This window comes from Phasianus colchicus, chromosome 4, assembly GCF_987193195.1.
Source record: "Phasianus colchicus chromosome 4, bPhaCol1.hap1.1, whole genome shotgun sequence".
In the NCBI taxonomy this organism is placed as follows: domain Eukaryota; kingdom Metazoa; phylum Chordata; class Aves; order Galliformes; family Phasianidae; genus Phasianus; species Phasianus colchicus.
Window position 1 is genome coordinate 12,697,349 of NC_143439.1, and position 21,351 is coordinate 12,718,699.

Here is a 21,351-nt window from a genome sequence, read left to right on the forward strand (position 1 = left end):
GCCAGTGTTCATTTTCTTCAGGTAAATTGAAAATTTGAAGTAAGTGATAAAGGATTTCATGTTAGCCTACATCAGAAATTCTTCCTTCAGTTTCCTCCTTTGCAAGCCAAACTTTCAGATTAAGTACAGGTGTGTTAATAACCAAGCATTTAGTTTGTATGTGGAAATCCATTAAAGCACTCATCTGCTAAAGTGAAAAACAAATGACAAAAAAAAAAAAAAAAAAAAAAAAAAAAAAAAAAACACAACACATTAAAACAGGGTCTTGATGTAATTTTATGCCATACATATATAATCACACTTCTGTGGTACCCTTGTTTCTGTCTCCTTGTTTTGTTTGCTTGTACTGCTTTTGAAAAACTTTCCAGGGCACATAGAAAGATGAGCGATGCAACTGTATTCACGTCTGTAATGCTAAAATGGGATGGAAAGTACAGCAGCAAATTAGAACCAGCCCAAGTGCAGCAGCTACACTCAGAAATAAAGCCAAAGAACTATAACATTGAGAAGGTCTTAAGTAGATAGGGATCTCCTACAAGAGATACCCTCACCCCTACTGCAAACACTTAAATGCAGTCAGGGAAGGTATGGATCCCGTCTTCACCCCAGTGACTTCCAGTCACTCAGATGCATTGTGTGCACCTGAGCTCCCTTCAATTGGCCCTGCCTTCCCAGCAAGTGCTCGATCACTAGTTCAGTCTCTGACTTAGCATTTTTATTTCATCTTTTTTCTTTGCATCTATATTGTATATTTATATGTATTAGATATTTAAGTACTGAGTTTTAATCTCCAAGCCTGATGGCCTACTGCTATCATGCTATTATTATGAAATTAAAGCTGGTGATATGTTGAAGATATCCTAGTTCAAATTGCCTGCAAGTAATACATAGAGGACTCTGCTGATATTTGGGTTTGTGGAACTGATGGTGAAGTTGTGGTTCTCAGTACATGTAGGTGGGAAGTAACTAACATGAGAGGCACCAAGGTGTAATTTCTCCAGTAGCTGCTCTTAATTGTCATGCTTTTGACTTGTGTTGCTACTATTGCTCTGAGTGACTAGTGGCTGACTTTGAAACCAAGAATCAGAAGTCCTATGCACCAGACTAAGGATGGGGATAGTATAAAGCCCAGTGTCATGTACTCGCTTAGTGGAAGCTATGCATACATCCTGTGAAGATTGACTTTTGTTTTTTAATTTTTTAAGAGATATTTCTGGCACTCATTCATCATTTTCAATACATAAACTGGAAACAGATTTCATAGATCATCATACTTTGTTAATGTACCTTCTCAAAATCAGAAAGAGAAACTGAAGAGATTTCCACACCAGCCTCTTACTGTCATAATAAGCTGAGTACATGAAAGCCTGTCTAGGAACAGATGAAGATGTATTAAGGAAGTATACTAGTGTTCGGTAAGTTTATTAGTATGATTTTAATTTATGATTTTGTCCTACAGAGTTCCCATGTAAAAACTGAGAATTAATCAGGAAATTCATTTTATTACCTGATTAAACAAGCTATCACTTGGATTTCAATTATACTGAAAGGAAATTTTTAGACGAATAGCAATAGCCTTTACTTTTAGTAATGTGGTAAAGGATACAGCATTTAGAAGGGAACAACTGGAATAAGCATTGCCATGAAGCAAACATTCATAGGAAGGAAATAGTTTATGTAAGTATGAAAGGATTATTCTTTGAAGCTGTAATGACATATATGCACTAGATGAGTGTGTTCAGTGAGTACTGCTGTATTCTCACTATATACCGTGTACCTCTCCAGAAGGTTTTGATGGATACAAGAACAGGGTTTATAAGAGAACGCTACAAACAGTATCAATGCAAAATTTTGACAAAGCCCAAGGTTAGTTATCTAGGCTTCCCATACAGTATACAGTAAATTAAATGTGCGTGTTTTGGTCTGATGATTCTAAGTTATTAGTTTCTTTCAATGCCTAGTAAATCACTGTAGCAGAAATGCCAAGTCACAGCCTGAACCAGTGATTGAGCACCTGGTGGGAAGGCAGGGCCAATCCAGGGGAGCTCAGGTGCATGCAGTGTGGCTGAATGACCAGAATGGGTGCAGCCAGGATCCACCTCTTCCTTGACCTCATTTAAGGGTTGGCAGTGAAGGTGAGGGTGTCTTGCCTGAAGGTTCCTGCCTACTTGAGGCCTTCTGAAGGTGAGTGGCTCCTTTCCTTCATTTCTGCATCCACTGCTGCTTTTGGGCTTGTACTCATTTGCTGTTGCTGAAGACTTCACCACCCTGCTGTTATCCTGCACTTTCTATCACGTTATATCATTACGCATGCTAACAACAAGATAAAGTCTTGGCATTGGTAAAAATTTTATTGTTCAATATATTCAATGGTCTGTCTAGACTCCAGGGACTCTAGTTCAAAAAGCTATTTATCCTCATATAAAAATAAGTTTACCTTCATAAAAAAAGTATACCGATGATATTATACCAAATGCAGACTTCAATCTAAACTTGATTTTTTTTTAATGATTTTTTTTTTTCTTGGTGATTTATGGAACTGGACTGTTACTGTATGTTTTGCTGAAACTGCCCAACCAGCCCTGGGATGTACATAATGTTTCATTCACCTAAAAGCTGCTATGCTCTGAGGAGGAAACGTAAGAATCATAGTCATGTTCTTCTTGAGAAAAAATCAGTATCTTCATTTTTTTGTGTCTTTTGTATCTTATGTATAATTTTTATGTATCTGATAGAATGATGAAGATCAAGGGTGTACTAGCTTCCAATTAAAGCTCAAATACTCTAGATTCTATGATTGGCATTGTGGAATATCTTGAAAATGAATTCTGAGGAAAATTAAATTTCGGGATCACAAATCAATAATTTCATTTAAGTTGAACCTTAGTTTTTAGGGAGTGACAAGTGTTAGGGTAACATGTGAATAATTCTCATGAAATATGCATATTGCACTTCATATACTGTAAAACAAGACAAAATGCCCATCAACTTTGAAGTATCTTCCATAATGAAAATCAAAATTTACTGTAGTGCAGATTTAAAAAAAAAAAAAAAAAAAAAACCAAACTTTTATCTTCGGTCATCATCATCGGAAAAATAAATCTTTTATGAGTATGTAGTCTTTGTCATATTTCAACTTAAGCCACAGAAGTAAAATTGGATCAGAGAAATACTAAGAAATATAAAAATGGACATAATTTTCTCTACCTCATTAAAGACACTTTTAGTTTTACGTAATCCAACCTATGACTGATTGTATGTTGCATCTGGCAATGTTAGAAATTATGAAAATAGTACCTGGGATGGGTTTCTCTGTACTCGTATCCTGCTCTTATACTCCACTGATGGTAACTGTTGGGTAAAGGATTAGTTGGACTTCTGGCCTGCTTTATTATTCGTAATTGAAAGACAAGTCCGTAAGACTTCACACTGTAGTGTTACCAAAAAAAAAAAAAAAAGAGAGACAATTCTCAAATACTGCTTTTGTCATTTGTTGAGTCTTTTGTACAGAAGAGACATTCCCAAAGAGTGTACAGCTCTCCAGACTCTGCATTCTGTGTCATGCTTTAATTTCTTCATACTTTAGGACAATTGGCTGTCATAGCTTGTTCTAACCATTCTGATATAAGTAATTAAGATAAATAATTGAACAAATACTGGGAGTATATGTTGAAGACTTTAAATCATAAATACGAACAGTTTTCTCTTTTTTAACATGTTGAAAAAACACAGTAGATTTTTTGATGTATGCCTATGATCCATGCTGAGTACTTTCAAATGTCTTATTCGAGCATCATGAAAGTGAGCATATTGAACGTGACTTAACAAGTGCTACCATGCCACAATATTCAGCCTACACAGAACTGAGTTACAAGCAAGCATCACCTTGAGGCTTATGTGTTCTACAAATCCTACATGATCATGACACATATGTCAGACTTGAACTTCTGCTGCAGTGCCAGCTTTCTTGACATGTGCAGCTCTTCTTCTGATTTCTCTGTGGAGTCTTGTTTTAGTGTACTTTTCAAAGGATTTACACAAGTTGTTGTATTTTCATTTTTGTTATACCTTTCCTAAAATTTCATTCCATGGAATCATAGAACCATTTGAGATGGAGCAGGAATTTAATGGTCATACAGTCCAGCTCCCTTGCAATGTACAGGGGTACCTTCAGCTAGATAAGGTTGCATGACCTTGAATGTCTCCAAGAATGGGGTATCCATTGCCTCTCTGGGCAAGCTGTTTCAGTGTTACACCACCCTTATAGTAAAAAACCTTTTTATTATGTCCAATCTATTTTACTTTGAAACCATTTTCCCTTGTCTTATCAGTACAGACCCTGCTGAAGTGTCTGTCCCCCTCTGTCCCCCTCCTTCTCAGACCCCCTTTAGATACTAAAAGGCTGCTGACGTGGTTGAATGGGGAAATATGGATGGTAGTGGGATGATTGGACTGGGTATTCTTGGAGGTTTTTTCCTGCCTTGGTGATCTTAGGATTCTGTCAGTTCTTCCCAGAGCCTCATCTTCTCCAGGATGAACAGCACCTGCTCTCTAAATCTGGCCTTGTAGGGAAGATGTTCCATCCCTCAGATCATTTCTCTGGCCCTCCTCTGGATGTGCTCCAACAGATTCACATCTCTCCTGTACAGAGGACCCTACCCCTAGATGCAGTTCTCCCAGTGAGCTCTCACAGGTGCAGAGCAGAGGGCCATGATCACCTCTGTCACCCTGCTGGCCACATCTCTTTTGATGCAGCCCAGGACATGATTGGGCTGCAAGAGCACATTGCTAGCTCATATCCAGCTTGCCATCCATCATTTTCTGGAGAAAAAAAAACCATACAGCAGGAAAACGGAATGATATCCTTCATTAAATTGGCTTATTTTGCTGAAAATACTGCTTGTAGACAAATAAGAAATGCATGTGACACAAGTCCAAAGTTTATTGAACATAATAATCTAAATGAAATCTTAATGGTTCCATCCTAGAATCATGATTAGTCCGGATTCCATTATTATGGAAAGAGAGAGAATATATGTACGCAGATAACATTTCATTAGCAGTTTCTATCACTTTTCCTGGTGCTTTCTTTACTCTTCTCCAGTTTTTCTGGGTCATAAGACTGGAGATATTAATCTGATGTGGAAAAATGCATGATATGAGATAGCTGTTAGATTTCAGTAATAGGGAATTCATTCAGGGGTTATTTAAAAACCTGCAGGGAAACTAAAAATTTCAGTTAAAACCGTAGCAGATTGAAAACATTGTGTAGGCTTAAATTTCTAGTCTGACTAAGGTATATTCTAAAATTCTTCAATTTTCTGATTCCAGTGAAAGAAAACAGTATTTGAAGGCTGAGCTGACCTTCACTTTGAATTTAATTAATGCTCTTAGAGATATTCCTCTTTGTATGGTTTTAATTTTTAAATTTTGATAGATATCCTGTTACTTTGCAATAAAGTAGTGATTCTATTTTATATATATATATATATTTGTCTTATTTTCAAGAGTGTTACCCATACTAAGACTGCATTATTTGTGAAAACATATTTTGATTTAAAGCCAATGGAAGAAAGTGGTATGTTGCTAACATACAGTGGAGTCATTATCTTATTCTCTGTCATTATGTCAACTCCTTATTTCCTTCTCAAACACTCCTTGAACACTTGCTGAAGTCAACAAAAGGTGCCTTTTTACTTAAAGGAAGTTGAGATGGAGATAGAGTTGAACATGCTAAACAGTTTTGTGCAGTCTCTCATCCATTTGGGAGAATATATTCCAAAGAACTTACCACATTATCACAGAAACTTCAAACAGGCGGTGTTTGTAGGGGAAGGCTTGTGATCTGGCTCACTTGCAACTTCTCCTGGAATAGAAGACTGAGTTACCATCACTTGTACATCAGAAGACAGTCTGCTTTTCTGGAATGACTGTAATAGATGAATAATGTTTGTTATTTATTCAAAACTTTTTAAATATATACTAATATATATATTTTTCCAGCCTACACAGAACTGAGTTAAAAGCAAACATCACCTTGAGGCTTTTGACGCTATTAACTACTTTTACCTATTTATAGTAGTTCTCCTACTGTTGTCTTTATGCTGATTTTAAATGCTTCGTGGCAAACATGAGTGGCCTCTTAGTTATGCTGTGGTGACCAGAACGATTTGGAATGATCTGTGGAAAACAGAAAGATGAATGATGCTGGTGGGTGCTTCATCCGTGAGTGAAGATTACCAATATGTTAGGGCCAATTTAAAGTTATTAAGATGACTAGAGATGCAGTAGGGTATCCAGATCAGTTTACGGGCATTAATGAGAAATCTTTATCTTGCAGGTGAAGCTTGGAAACAAAGTGTTTTTGTGTCTTTGTTTATTTTTTCTTCTGCCTACTCTTTGGGAAATAATGCTTTGAAATTAAAGGGTGCACTCAGGATTTTTATGGGCTTTTGAGCTTGTAGGTATATTTATTTTGTATTTCCTTTCTCTTCATGACATGTATTCACTATCTGTCTGGGAATAAACCTCCGTGTAGCTGCTAACTGCAGCATCTAAGGCATTGTAGCAACACTGTAGCTGTAGTTCAGGTCTCCAGACAAAACACAAAAGCCTTTAAAGCTTCAGCTTGAAAACAAACTCGGGTTGAGCTCTGTAACAGCTTTTTTTCTCCGCATCAGGCATGGAGGAAGGGTGATAGGCAGTATGCAGTATGTGCTTGATGAGGTCTTTCTGATCTGGATAAAAACTTGCTATTTATTGTGGCCAAATTTGAGGAAATGTAACCTAGATTTAGGTCTATGTTACTAGTTTTATTATCTGAAGTGATATGGTGAGATGACTTTCCACCACTAGGAAGCATTTAATTTGAAAATATCCCTTGAACTGAACCTTTAATTCTAGTCTATTTTCTTATTTATAAAGTATTGACAAGATTTCTATTTTTAAAAGAAAATAGATCAGGCCACAGGAATTTTTATCTATTTACCTACAATTAATTAATGGCAAATTTGAAAGCAATATTTTGCTGCTCCAGTGGAAGTAGAATTCTGTGTTTATGTTGTACCTTTTTAACTTTTTATGTTGTTTAAAAGAAAAACTTCTTACACTGTAAATTTTCTTTTTTCATTTTAAAAAGAGTTTGTCAGACTTACTCAAAACTCTAAATTCTGCAGCTTCTGTTGTGCAACCAAAACACTGGGAAAATGTGAGTGTTGTTTTTATTGAGAAACAAGGAATGGAAAGCTAAGGTAGGATTGAATACCTATTATTTTAACTGCATTAATAACCTTTAAAAATAACAAAATATCTTAGATTTATTCTCTGTTGTGCTGTACACGATCAAAAAAAATTTCTCATTAAGCTGTGACAGTGCTTTGTATTGCTTGTACATAAATCCTCCATGGTTATTGTACTAAAAGAAAAGGTAAATGACAGTTGGTGTCAACACTAAACAGCTTAGGGCAAACTATTTTCTCGGTATGTATGTAATTTAATTGAAATGCAATATTTCATGAATATTAGAAAGTGAGGCTTTATTAAAAATGGCAAGGAAAGTGAAAGCATGACTGTTTAGAGTAACAAGCAGCACAAATTTATTCATTCGATACATCACTGAATTATTTAAAACTCCGCATAAGCGCAAGGTCACAGAATAATTTTGGCAAGTACGCACTTTTGCACGAAGCATTTCCATAATTCCACTGCATCTATAAAGTTAATCACGGCTTTGGCATGCAAGTCTGCTTCGTGCACTAGGCTGAGCCAAAAAAGGTTCTGAATTAAAACCTAGGAACAAACCAAGCTACTAAATCTACATACAGGCAAATGATTTATGGTAGGTTAGAGCAGACATATGTTCTGTAACAGTAGCAATTCTTAAAAGTATTTCATGTTCAAATATCCTATATTTACTTGTAATACACGTTTAGAAGTGAAAATATCATCAGTCTGGAGGTACAAGAAAAATTATATGCAGAAACTCCCAAATTCAAATTTCAGAAGTCATCTTGAGGACATGTTCTTTCTGTAAGGAGTGAGAGCTGACTGAAGGTGTTGTTTGGAAATAGTGTGAAGGGAATGGCTGAGCTACCTTTGGAAACTGTATGAAAAGTTGGCTGACTTTATAAGATGAAAACTAGTATTTGGCTGTCCCGTATCCAGACTGAATGCTTACAACTCTCTGCAGACTACTAAGATAGAAAAGCTTAACATGTGGTTTTTAAAATTGTAGTGTTACTTCTAGGCATTGGGTGAGATGGAGTGACATGTGTGAACTGCATGATGTATAAGGCTTCTTCTCAGGGTATGTTTAAAGTTTCTGAGACCAAATTGAGATAGTTTTGGATTTAGACATAGAATCTGTATATTAAGTATTTTGCATTCTGTGTCTGTATGAGTCTGTTAATAAAGTCTTCATTAGTTTCAATAATCATGTGGACTCCAATACTCATAATCAATCAATATCAGCTTGAAGTATTATTGCTGAAGCTTAGAAGATTTTTTTGCATTGCAGTCCTTACCAAACAATATGCATCATTACAAATTAGTTCATTGGTTGGGAACCAGTACCTCATGGATATCTGTCAGTAGCACGCACCACCACTTGCCAAGGTAATGCAGAAATAGCCACTACTGAAATATGTAAGATTGAGACATGCTGGATACCGTAGCATTTGTCTTGACAAATTTGACCTTGTGCCGAATATATCTTTATATCCTTGTATTCTAAGAATCATTCAGATCACCTCAGAGAGGAATGCCCTTAACACAGTAATTTTAAGAGAGTATATTGGTTTTGTATATATTGTTGACAATTTGGTTGTCTGCCAAAGAATTCTCAGACAGTTTGTTTTTTTTTTTAATGTAGGGATTTTGATCTCAGTGCCTCGCTATGCTATTGAAGAGCAACCAATGAGTTACTGCTGTGGTTACATGTATAGTTCCTTTATTAAATCACTATGTGGCCAAAGCTAAATTACTTCATGAATTCCTTTAGACTTATGTGATTAATAATAAAAATCAATGAGATTATTTTTTATTATGTTGTGTTTGCAGATGCTGAGAACGGTATTAAAAGTTATGTGATGTTAAGTTGTATGTGAAGAAATTAACATCTTAGAAATTGAAGTTTCCTTGTGTAGTTAAACATTAGAGTAGTTTTGTTGCTGGAGAAAAAATGCAGGCAGGACACTAGAAAGTTAAGATGATTTTTATAGTATTTATTAGGCATAATAAGCAGTCATTTTATTCCACATTTCTGCATTTACAGAACAATGTCACTCAAGAAAAAAAGACACATTAGAAGGTGAATGTTCTATGTATGAAATTTGTTACATAATTTTGCATCATTATAAATTTACCATCTATTCAAAACTGAATAGAAGTTCCTTGAGTACGCTTAAAAGGATTTCCCATTCGAGGTAGTGAATTTGTATGTGGAGAATTAATTCACATTCATCAGCTTCCAACTAAAGTTGTACCCAGGACAAACTAAAAGTTGCAAATTACATAATTTAGTGCAATGAGGCCCCAGTTCAAATGGGCTTCATTTCCACAAGCTAGTAGGACTGGCTAAATTAAAGCCTGCCACAAGCAGAGCTCCCACAGGAAGTAGCATCTCAGATGTTACTACAGTGATAGGTAAGATCCATTCACTCTTAGGTTTTAAGAGAAAGATGCTTTGAATAAAGTTTATCACTGAATTGAGAGTTGCTTTGCTGGTATTACTGCAACCATATTAGTAGGATCCTATGTAGGATTTGTGCGGGAGTGCACTTTTGAAGAAAATTCCTGATTTATCCTAGTTGTCGTGCTTTGGTCAATATGACAGGAATTGAATTCTTTAGGATGCAATTAGACTAGAAGACGAACTCTGGGGGTCTCATCAGTGTATGAACCAGTTTACTTTGGGGGGAAAAATAATAACAACAAATGTTACATTTTTAGTTTCTAATTTTAATTAGAAAGGAGCACAGGAGAATTGGAAAATAAACACACAAAACCAAACAACAACAAAAAGACACCCATATGACTGGAAACAGATATTGTCCAAAAGATATTGCCTGAACTCTAGTGCGATATTCACTAAGATGTTATTCTTTATTTAAAAATATTAAATAAAAAAAAAAAAAAAAAATCAAAGTAATATCAAATTACTGTTAGTCAGTTCTTGGGAATAATCAAGTGAAAGTGACCTTCAGCCACTATCTGCGATCAACTTATCTGGAATGATAGCTAAGCACTTCACATATGTAGTTTCACATTATGACAAACAATTCTACTCACGAACATGTGATCCACGTAATGGATTTTTCCACATAATGACTTTTTCTCCCCATCAATCTATTCAAAATATAAGCACTTTCAAAGTGCTTGGCATTGTTAAGTACCATGGACACAATCATTAATCTGTTTATTATATTATCACTTACTGTCTTCAGACAAGCAAATCATTACGTGAATAGAATTTTTTTTTGAATATGAGCATATACAAAATGCCACTTAACACTGCAAGAGAAGAAAGCTGTATGCGTCATCCTGGATCTGTCTTTTAATTTTATGTACCTTATTTGATGGCGTTTTAAAATACGTAATTTGGAACTTTATTGGAGGACAGCAAAATATCATTTGTTTGCCTTCAATCTAACAGTTAGTCATTTTCTTTATATATTCATTTATCTGTAGGGACAAAAAAACTGCCACTCTGATGTGGTGTTTTGACTCCAGATGTTAAAAAAACATCAGCAGATTTTTCCTACCAAACACACAGTCTTTAATGTCACAAGCTGCGGATTGTCTGTCTTAAGATTGTCCTTCTTAAGACAGACTCTTTAAACTCTATTGATTCCAATGGGAAATCCCACTGCAATGTGTATTCCCCTTGTTACTCATGAGTCTTGCATGCCAGACAGTTCACAGGAAAGGGACGAAGAAGAGATCTAAAAGGATTATATCATTTTTCTAAATCACTCTTTGCTATGCTTAAGGGAATATATCCTATCTTAAGCAACTGACTTGACATAATTCCCTGGAGATTCAGCTGAAGACGTTCTTGTGTTGCACAGCAGATAATAGCACTGGGGTTTTGAGATGCCTTTTCTTCTTGCCTGTAATTTAAGTGGTCTTAAGAAGAGCACAAACTGAAATTTTGTATTTATTGAAAACCTCTTTAAAGGTGAGTAGACCAGCTACTGTATCTCAGAGCATAAATGGGCTTGAGCAGTGGGACCCAGTGAGCCTCATGAGGTTCAACAAAGTCAAGCACGAGATTTTGCACCATGGTCGTGTCAACCCTCGCTATCGTTGCATGCTGGGGGGGGAAAAAAAGGATTGAGCACAGCCCCATAGAAAAGGCTTTGCAGGTACCTCTGCATGGCAAGCTGGATGTGAGCCAGCAGTGCGCCTTCACAGACCAGAAAGGCAACTGTATCCTGGGCCGCATTGGAATAAGCATGGCCAGCAGATCAAGGAAGGTGATCCCAACCCTCCGCTTTGTGCTAGTGAGGCCTCACTTGGAGTTGTGTGTCCAGAGGCAGAGTTGTAAGTATGGGAGATGCATTCAGAGGATGCACTCTTGAAGTGCCTCCAGAGGAGGGCCACAGAAACAATCCAAGGGATCTGAGCACCTCTCCTATGAGGATGGGCTGAAAGAGCTGGGCCTATTAAGGCTGGAGAAGAGAAGGCTCAGAGGTGGTCTGATAGTGACATTTCAGCATCTAAAGTGGAGTAGTGAAATAGAAAGGGACAGACTCCTTAGTGGAGGGTCTTTTGTGGATGGATAAGGGGAAATGGTTTCAAACTAACAGAGGGAAGATTCAGACTGGATATAAGGAAAAGGTATTTCACAATAAGAGTGGTGAGGCACTAGCACAAGTTGGACAGGAAGGTGGTAGATGCCCCGAGCCTGGACACTTTCAAGGTCAGGCTGGACGAGGCTCTGAGCAACATAATCTAGCTGTAGGTATCCCTGTTCATTGCAGGGGAGCTGAACTAGATGACCTTCAAAGGTTCCTTCCAACTTAAATGACTCTATGATTCTATACCCCTGGCAATCTACACATTTGTTTTCCCAACAATAATTATTATGGTGCAATTAGCATGGGTAATTTTTGTCCAGAATAAAACCATGTTCTGTTAGTTCTATTTACCTACTTTTCCACAGTTCAGATCTCTAGAAAAGAGCAAGAAACAAATGGAAAGAATAATAGGGTGATACTAGAAGGAGAAATCATCACTGTTCCTCAATATCAGACTGTAGGTGAAAAGGTTAGTACAGTCTTTTCTGCTGACTCTTCCATACAACTCTTTTACCTGAGCTCAGGTAAGGGTCATTTGAGTAAAATATTGTTTTCGCAGCTCTGAGAAAGGTCTGAGAAAGATTTCCACATCTGCTTTGAAGTGGAAATAAGGCTGGAGCCCCTGTAGGCAACTTGAATCTCAGACTCCTGGAAAATGCTTTCCTTTGGGTACAGGAACCTTTCTGCTTCCAGAGAAACAGGGGTAATGTTTTGGTCAGAGTTTGTTTGTTTGTTTGTTTGTTTGTTTGTTTTTTTAAGTTTATGTCAGGCACTTTTAGAGGAAGAGAAAATATGAGCCATGTAAATGTTACCTCTGCAGGTACAGATAATTACCAAATGGTACTTGTGAAGTTATGAAATACTTAAGTAATTATGGGAAGACAAAAATGTCCTTGGCATCACCGTTATTAAGTGCAAGAGTCACAGTCTTCATCTGAAGAACATTCCACTAAAATGCCTTGAACAGCCTGTTCTGCTTTAGAAGGGACTGAAAATATGATTTCAGTGTTTCAAATGGAATGTGATTTTTATACTGTTCAGTATTTATGTACGTTAAGGATGTGAATGCTGCTATATTTGCTTCTGTGAAAAAAACACCTATAGATTAATGAAAACAAGCAATGGATTTTATGTACTCATGCCATGACAGTTGTTTCTCAGCCTGCATAGGTTTGTTGTACTTTGTGAAACAAAGAACAACTGCTAAACTTAAATTCCTTTCCAGACATTCTGCAGCTGCTATTTCTGAGGTAAAATATAACAGAGACAGAACAGGGCTAAAGGGTGATCTCGCTTCTTAAAATGTTACACAAGATTAAACTGTGAAAATGCTTCCTGCGGCCTTGTTTTATGAATAAAGCCCCGCTTGTTCCATTGGTGGGTGAAATTAGAAAAGGCAGAAGAAAGGATGGTGACAGCTATCAGTTCTTATTGTGTTATATCCCCTTCAAAAGCTCTGCAGTACAGATCACATGCCACACCACCTAAAAGAAAACTACTTCAATTCTAAGGGTCAATATGAATATACAAATATTCTAAAAATTCTTCCTTCGCCCACATTGAACTATATATTTAATTAGAAATGTAGCAGTCATTCTACTTGAACCTTTGTTTTTTGTTTTTTTTCCCAAATCATTTTTACCTCAGAGGCCCTGTACCACAGTCTTTTTGCATACTGCTGGTTTAAAGCACAGAGTATTCTTTCCCCCGACAAGTCAAAAACAGTGCTTTGGTCAGCAGGTAGCTGCTTGCCAGTAGTGATGTTTCTTTCTGTAGAGATATACGGCCTCCTTGACACTCCTAGTCTCTGTTTGCAGCTCCCCATTATATTCTGCTCTGTGTTACCACTGGACTGTTATTCCAGCTGGCACATGCTCCTTTTGCTCTTCACTGTATAGATTTTATGTCACTATAACATATTAAGGCTTTTAATATCTTCACATTTGTAAATAAGTGGTTGATTGTTCTGTGAATTTGTTTACAGTTCGCATCCCCTATAGGAGCTGGATCCTTACAAAAGTCAAATGAATAGATGTTTAATGCTGGGGACGCCCTGGTGGCTGCAACAGTGGGAGCCGAAAAACATAAGCGGAGTTAATTTTTACCTCATTTTACATGTGGTTTACAAGTCAAGATACAGTTAACGTGAACAAAGGTGCCAGCGTATCTGTATTTTAAGTGAAAGTGTTGAAAAGATTTAATGCAAGCCTCCCATTATATAAGCTTAATATGTAGTTGATCTATTAACTCTGATTGATGTGAAGTTGTTAAGGTAAGGTGACCACTTCTAATAGCTGTTGTGTTACACATCATAGTAAGATGAGCTACACAGGAGTAAGTTTTATTTATGAAGTACTAACAGGTTATATGAACAGCTGCCTCATACCAAAGAAAGCTGAACTTTCTCAGAATACCTGTCGTCTTCTTCCTTTGTTTGCACTAATCAAAGAAGCGAATCAAAGCATAGAAGTGAAAACATATTTCTTCTCAGTCCGTATATTTCTTTATGTTTATAATAATGCTTTATTAGAGATTATATCCTGTATTGTCACATTACTTACAATCTTGTGTCATTTAAAATCTCTAAGGGTTCTGTAAAGAAAATGCAAAGTCATGGCCTGAACCAGTGATTGAGCACCTGGTGGGAAGGCAGGGTCAACCCAAGGAAGCTCAGGTGCATGCAATGTACCTGAGTGACTGGAAGAAGTGGAGCCAGGATTCACCCCTTCCCAGACCTCATTTAAGAGTTGGCAATGGAGGAGAGCGTATCTTGCTGGAGTTCCCTGCAGTTTCTCTTTTGTTTCTGTGTCCATGACTGTTGCATTTGGGCTTGTTTTCATTTTCATTTGCTGCAGTCTAGGATTGTGCCACACTGCTATTATCTCTGTACTTTCCATCGCATTATAAGTTACAGGTTCTTATGTCTCTTTCACCTGAAGTACAGTACTTTGTTAATAAACGCGTAAGACTTCTAAACTGAAAGTGTTTATTATAGCTGAAGTGAAGTTTCTTTCAGATTCTGGAGTTTAAATATAGTTGAACTGCTGTCTAGAGTCATTCATTAGAATTCTTTCTTAGACATTTTCTTATTTGGAAAGGTAAATGGTTGCAAATAGCTGGAAGTTTGTTCAGGGTACTATAAATTTATGCAAGCTAATGTACTGTAGATTGGTCAGCAAGATGTTTGTGTATAATTTCTATATCAATAATGATGCTAGTCTATCTGGCTAAATACATTGTGTGATGCACTTCTCCTAAAATTTTAGGAAAAAAGTCTATTAGCAGTATAAGAAGGAAAAATACGACTCCTTTCTGTTTTGTTGTTGGCAATGTTTTTTTGTTTTTAAGAAAACAATTATTTATGAGTGTTATCATTGTGAAACTAGAATATAGTAAATGACAGAATAGAATTTGCAAAAAAAAAAAAAAAAAAACTGTTTAACAACTTACTTTCAACATTTTTGTCTCTGTATTGAAGAGTTAAGGGACTTGGATGTCTGGACTGAACATTGAGGTTCTTCAAGTCTTATGTTACGCAACTGCAATGGGGCTCAAGCTATTTCTAAACAAGAGCCATCTAGTTTATGAGACTTCAAGAGACCCTTTGCAAGGTATGGCTTTACATTGGTGTTTAGCTGTAGAATGAGAAACTTGTTGACAACTATAGAGCAGTTAATGTTCTCTTTTTAACATCCAAGGAGCTTGAGATGTCATTTTGTCTTTTAAAGACTTGAACAGAGTAATGGAAAGATGCTCATACATGTGCCATTGAATCTCTTGTAGGTGATAAGTCATGGACAGAATATGTATCTCTGGGCTTATTTACTGGAGCTTTTCATCTGACTTCATACTACACATCTAGAAAATAAGTTTCCAAATAATTATGGTTACACTATTTGCTAGAAGAGAAAACAGAAGTCCTCATTACACTCTCATTCATTTTGAATGTGTTTGATACTAGTAGGCAAGTTCAATATTTTAATATGTTAATGCTAGTTAATGGTATTAACTGAAAATCTTGGGGGAAATGAAGATTCTGAGCCCTTTGGAGACAAGTCTTTGTTATTTTCAGCAGTTTAGAAAGACTGATCTGGAAAATGCACTTGAGGCATCCGTCAACTTCAGTCTTGCCATCTGCTGGGAAAGTTAACTGTACAGGGTTTTCTTGAATAAATCTGCTGGTATAACTGAATTCATGAAACACTGAGTCAGAATGAACTGCTTTTCTTGCTCCAAGAATGTAAGTATAGAATGTAGGTAAACTATTTTCCACTTCCATAAAAAGACCTATCTCTAGGTCTAAATGCATAACTGGAACTAGTATGAAAACAGATACAGTAACCTTAAGTGGCTAATGTTTGTTATCAACAGAACTTTTTCTTTCCTTGCAGAATGACTTACTAGGGGTAACAAACTTCTTGAGATTTACCTGGTAAGAGCACTGAATCAACCTTTATTACATAAATTTCTAGCAGGATGGAAATACAAGTTCATAGCTTCCTTAGCTTTTTTAAATCATTTCATTAGCTGAAAGCATGTGACCCCTTCTTACATTCTTATGCTATGAGAAGCACAGGTTGTGTGTGTGTGTGTGTGGTTTTTTTGTTGTTGTTTTTTTTTAGAAAAAAAGCTCTAGGAAAGGCCTTTGTTTAATATAGGGCTGTAGAACTCCAAATTCTAACTTATTTCTAGCTGTTGATAAATACTGTAAGACCAGTAGTGATTCATAATGTTAATATTGTAGAAAAAATTACTTTCATTAACACTTTTTTAATAATGCATTTGTAAATATGAATATTCTACAATGTTACTTCAATGCTCCTGATTGATCTAAATCACCTGAGGCACTGGTGTTCAGTTACTGCTATATATCATAAAAAAGTTTTAGCCTGCAAAAGATGTTAATTTCTTTTTCAGAATCAAACTTTGCTATCTATCTGTATTTCATATGTGTGCTCTTCTAGTTCTTAAATTTCATTTTACTTCCATAGTGTTCTGGAAGTTGCTAAAAATAGTAATCAACTAAAGCAAGTTATTTATTCCAAGCTGTATAAAATGCACTGAGAGCAATTGAGCAATTGCTTGTATGAGCCTGTACGTGAATGAGTAGAGTAACAGATTGCTGTTGCAGTGTTCAAGAAGGTACAAGGCTCTGTCCTGTTCCAAGTAATTTAAATTCCTTCATTTCATGTGCACTTATATCTGATGCCATTTGATCAGACTGCTGCTGTATTGCCATCTGCCATGCACCACCCTTGTGCAAAAGAGCAGGGGTGGGATTAATGTCTACTGTAGAATCACTACCACCCACCTCTGAAATCACAGGCCAATATAAAATAAGATCTTTGTGGCTCTTCTCTGGACCCTCTCTAGCAGCTCTCTGTCTTTCTTGGACTGGGGACCCCAGACCTGGACACAGTACTCCAGAAAAGCCCTCACAAGAGCAGTATAGAGGGGGACAATCACTTCCCATTCCTTGCTTGCCCCCCCCCCCCCCCTCTTTTGATGGAGCCCAGGATGCCATTTGCTTTCCGAGCTGCAAAAGCACACTGCTGGCTCATGTTAAGTTTTTCATCAATCAGGACCCCCAGCTCCTTCTTTGCAGGGCTACTCTCAAGGACTCCACCTTCTAGTCTATATAAATGCCTTGGTGTCCCTCAGGGGTTGGTCTTGGAACCAGTGCTCTTCAACATCTTCATCAACAACATAGACAATGGCATCGAGTGCATCCTCAGCAAGTTTGCAGATGACACCAAGCTGAGTGGTGCAGTCAATACATTGGAAGGAAGAGAAGCCATTCAGAGGGACCTGGACAGGCTGGAGAAGTGTGCCCACAAGAACCTAATGAGGTTCAACAAGGCGAAGCGCAGGGTGGAGTGGGTCCAGATGAGGGCCACTAAGATGATCAGAGGGCTGGACCACCTCTCCTACGAAGAAAGGTTGAGAGAACTGAGCTTGTTTAGCTTGGAGAAGAGAAGGCTATGGAGAGACTTCACTGGAGTCTTCATATATTTGAAGGGAGTGCATAAACAGGAGAGGGTACAACTGTTCATGGGGATGGATAGTGATAAGACAAGATGGAATGGTTTCATACGAAGACAGGATGGGTTTAGGTTAGATATTAGGAGGAAGTTTTTCACTCAAAGTGTGGTGAGGCACTGGAGCAGGTTGCCCAAGGAGGTTGTGGATGCCTCAGCCCTAGAGGCATTCAAGGCCAGGCTGGATGTGGCTCTGGGCAGCCTGGTCTGGTGGTTGATGACCTTGCACATAGCAGGAGGTTGAAACTAGATGATCATTGTGGTCCTTTTCAACCCCGGCCATTCTATGATTCTCCACCAAGGCATGGTCGCTACAGCCCTGGGTGCCTCCAGTCTTCACGTCTTTAATGATCTACTCTGTGTTGCTGAGCACCAGGTCCAGAAACTCTTCTCTGATTGGTTTGTCTAATACCTGGACCAGGAAGCTCTCCTCTATGTGCTCTAGGCATCTTCGGAATTGCTTGCAGCCTGTTTTGCTGATTTCCCAGCAGATGTCCAGGTGGTTGAAATCCCCCACCAAGATGAAAGCCTGCAAACATGACAGTTGCCGCAGATGAAGCAAGAAGGCTTTGTCTACGGGTTCCTCCCACTCAGTTCTCCTGTAGTAGATCCCAAAAACCTGTTGCATATTTTTGGTCCAATCCCTGATTCTCAGTGACAGACCCTTCTTCTCTGCCTATGTCTTCTGAAAATTTTGTAGACGCCCATTGTCTTGCTCCATTTCCATGACTGGATCAAGATGATTGGGTGCTACAAAATTTTCAGAAGATATAGGCAGAGAAGTCATGGAAATCATCCCACCAACTCTCTGTAATCTCATTTAGGTTATATTTTTCTAAGTACTCCATGGCTTCTAGCTCTTCCCGTTTATAATCCAGGCTGCACGCATTGGCACAGAAGCGTTTCAGCCAGATTACTGGCAATGTTACCTTCTCTGAGGAGTCCTTGCCAGCTGTCTTGGGACTATTCAGATTTTTTTTTTTGCCCTGTTTCCCAAAGAGACAGTGTTCCCCAACCCTTCTTTGTCACAAAAAATTCCAACTCCTTCCCCCTTCAAATCTTGTCTAGAGTCCTGGTAATCGATCCAGCCAGCTTGCTTCCCAGTGCGCTTTTGCCCCAACTGCTCAGTTGCATTCCATCTGATGCCAAACATACAGCCAGACTCTCAAAGGCCTGTTGTCTTAGTTTCAGCTGGGATGGAATTGTTTTCTTCAGAGTGCCCGTTATGAGGCCATGCTTTGTTTCTAAAAGAAAAACAATGTTGATAGCACACCAGTGTTTATAGTTGTATGCTAAACAGTCTTGTATATAGATCATTCACAATGAAGGGCCCAAGAAGCAGAGGTGAGGGTCCATCGCCCTTCCCCTTGCTAGTTATTGTGACTTTCTTCCTTAAGGTGGGAGGCTGGCTTAGCATCTTCCCCCTCAGAGGCTTAGGATGAGGCTTTCAGTCAGCGTGTGTTCATAGAATCATAGAATAGCCTGGGTTGGAAAGGAGCATAATGATCATTTAGTTTCAACCCCCCTACTATGTGCAGGGTCGCCAACCACCAGACCAGGCTGCCCAGAGCCACATCCAGCCTGGTCTTGAGTGCCTCCAGGGATGGTTGGTTCAGGCTTCCTCCAGTCTGTCTCCCTCTCTGATTCCCAGATGCCTCTCAGCATGGTAATTTCATCCTGGTCGTCTGCTCAAGAAGTACAGTAAGCAGGGAGGGCCCTGCTCCCATGATAACCCCCTTTTCATTCAGGCCCTTGAGGGACTTCCAGATTCCAGAGTTTCCAATGACTAAAGGTCTGGACAACACTGTCACTCCTCAGAAGTTCCACCTGACTGCACCCATTTGCCCAGAAAGTTTGTAGTCTCTCCGTCTGCGTTTTGGCCTTAGCCCGATGGTTGCAGTGGATGGTCATTGTGTTTGTAGGTCTGTGTAGGTCTTAGTCCATTCTTTGCTTCATACTTACATTTAAAATATTCATAGAATGTATATTCTATGTAGGGATTGTGAAAATATCAAACAAAATAGATGTCTTGTGTTAAAAAGGAAATCACAACTCATGGAACAAACAATCTGTCCTATTTTGTTGTGGTTTATTATCTGCATTTCTCCTCTATTTCCTACTTATTAAAGTGAAATTTTACCTACAGAGTAAAATCTAAAAACTATATCAGTGCTATGCCTGCATATAATAAGCTCTGGAGATGTACTTGAGTTTTTTGTGGTAACGGGTTTTTCAGATAGGTTAAGCTCTCCTAGCTTTGCTCTTTTTCCAATTCTGGCCCATAAGCCCCACGTCCAGCTAAGCTGGCACATTCCTTTGTGCAGTTGGTCACGGACGTGCACTGATTTTAAAACAGATTAGAGAAAATGAGTGTTTTTCTGTCAGACAACTTCACCAATCCCATTTATATTGTCTTCAGGTCACTGCAATGCAAACAATTCACCATGAAGAGGAAGTGACTCAGATTGCCTCAGGGCTGAGAATTATCCCAAAAGTGTGCACCAAACTGTGGCCTTGAGGCAATACAGTGGAGCCAACAAGTCAGGTTTCCCAGCTGTCATTGCTGATCCTGGGCGTCTGCTGGGCTACATACTTTGTTTCCTTCTCAAAAGCCAGGCCAAGGGATACAGTCACAGAGACAACTTTGTACAAACTATCCCACTTTGCCATTCGGAATGCTTCTGAACCCAGCTGCTGTGAAATGCTCCCATTTTCCAGCATTTACACATACCAGACTGTGCACAGTCCTAGAGGAAATCTGTGATAGGAACAGGAATATATTGCAAGTTTTTCAGGTGAACGGTCTGTTATTGGTTGAGAAATTCTGCTGCAGAAAGGAGGTGTATCAAAGGCAATATAGCCAGCTTTACACCACTGCTCAAGCCCATAGCTGTGCTCTGAAAATCCCTGTCTGCCTGCCTCATTCCTCTCAGAGCAAACAGAATACTCTAAATTGTTTCTTTTAAGAAACGTACTGATTCTCACCGGTCTCAGATTCAGAGTTTAATTTCTAGATGAGTTTTGTTGTACTTTCAGGTCCCCAGGTAGTTGACCTATTTCTTCTGTCTCCTGGGCTTATTCTTTATTTCAAATAATTTTCTTTCCATAATGTCCAATCCAATGCACTTTTTTTTTTTTTTTTTCTTCTTTACCAATATGTACATATGTGTTTCTCTTCTATTATTTTCTATTATGTGCTGTAGCTGATATTTTTTTTATATGCGTTACTTCCCATGAAAGTTTTTAACATCTCATTTGAATGAAATGCAAACAAGAATCAGATATGATTTCTGGCCAATATTTCCTTTACTTATTAAAAAGTAATAATACACACATGTATGTCTTAGTTCAACAGCAGTCTTTATTTTTGTGAGTGATTATGTTGGGAAAGTTTCCATCATTCAGCACTGAATCTCATATAAGCATTTGTTTAAATCTTCGCAGCCCCCTCAACGTAATCAACTTGCTTACAGCCACTCTCTGTCTAGCCACAAATATATCTACATGGATATACA

At 38.0% G+C, this 21,351-nt stretch overlaps 1 long non-coding RNA gene across 2 annotated transcripts; it reads left to right on the top strand.

Annotated features, from left to right (window-relative positions):
- Positions 1–2,111: 2,111 nt before the first annotated feature.
- LOC116226163 (uncharacterized) lies at positions 2,112–21,200 on the top strand. 2 transcript variants are annotated; one of them, XR_016466336.1, is made up of 5 exons: positions 2,112–2,184; positions 15,277–15,409; positions 15,871–16,038; positions 16,190–16,230; positions 20,256–21,200. It is a non-coding gene; the product is annotated as an uncharacterized LOC116226163 (long non-coding RNA). The 2 variants fall into 2 exon arrangements; XR_004166262.2 differs by having other exon boundaries at positions 15,874–16,038.
- Positions 21,201–21,351: the final 151 nt, after the last annotated feature.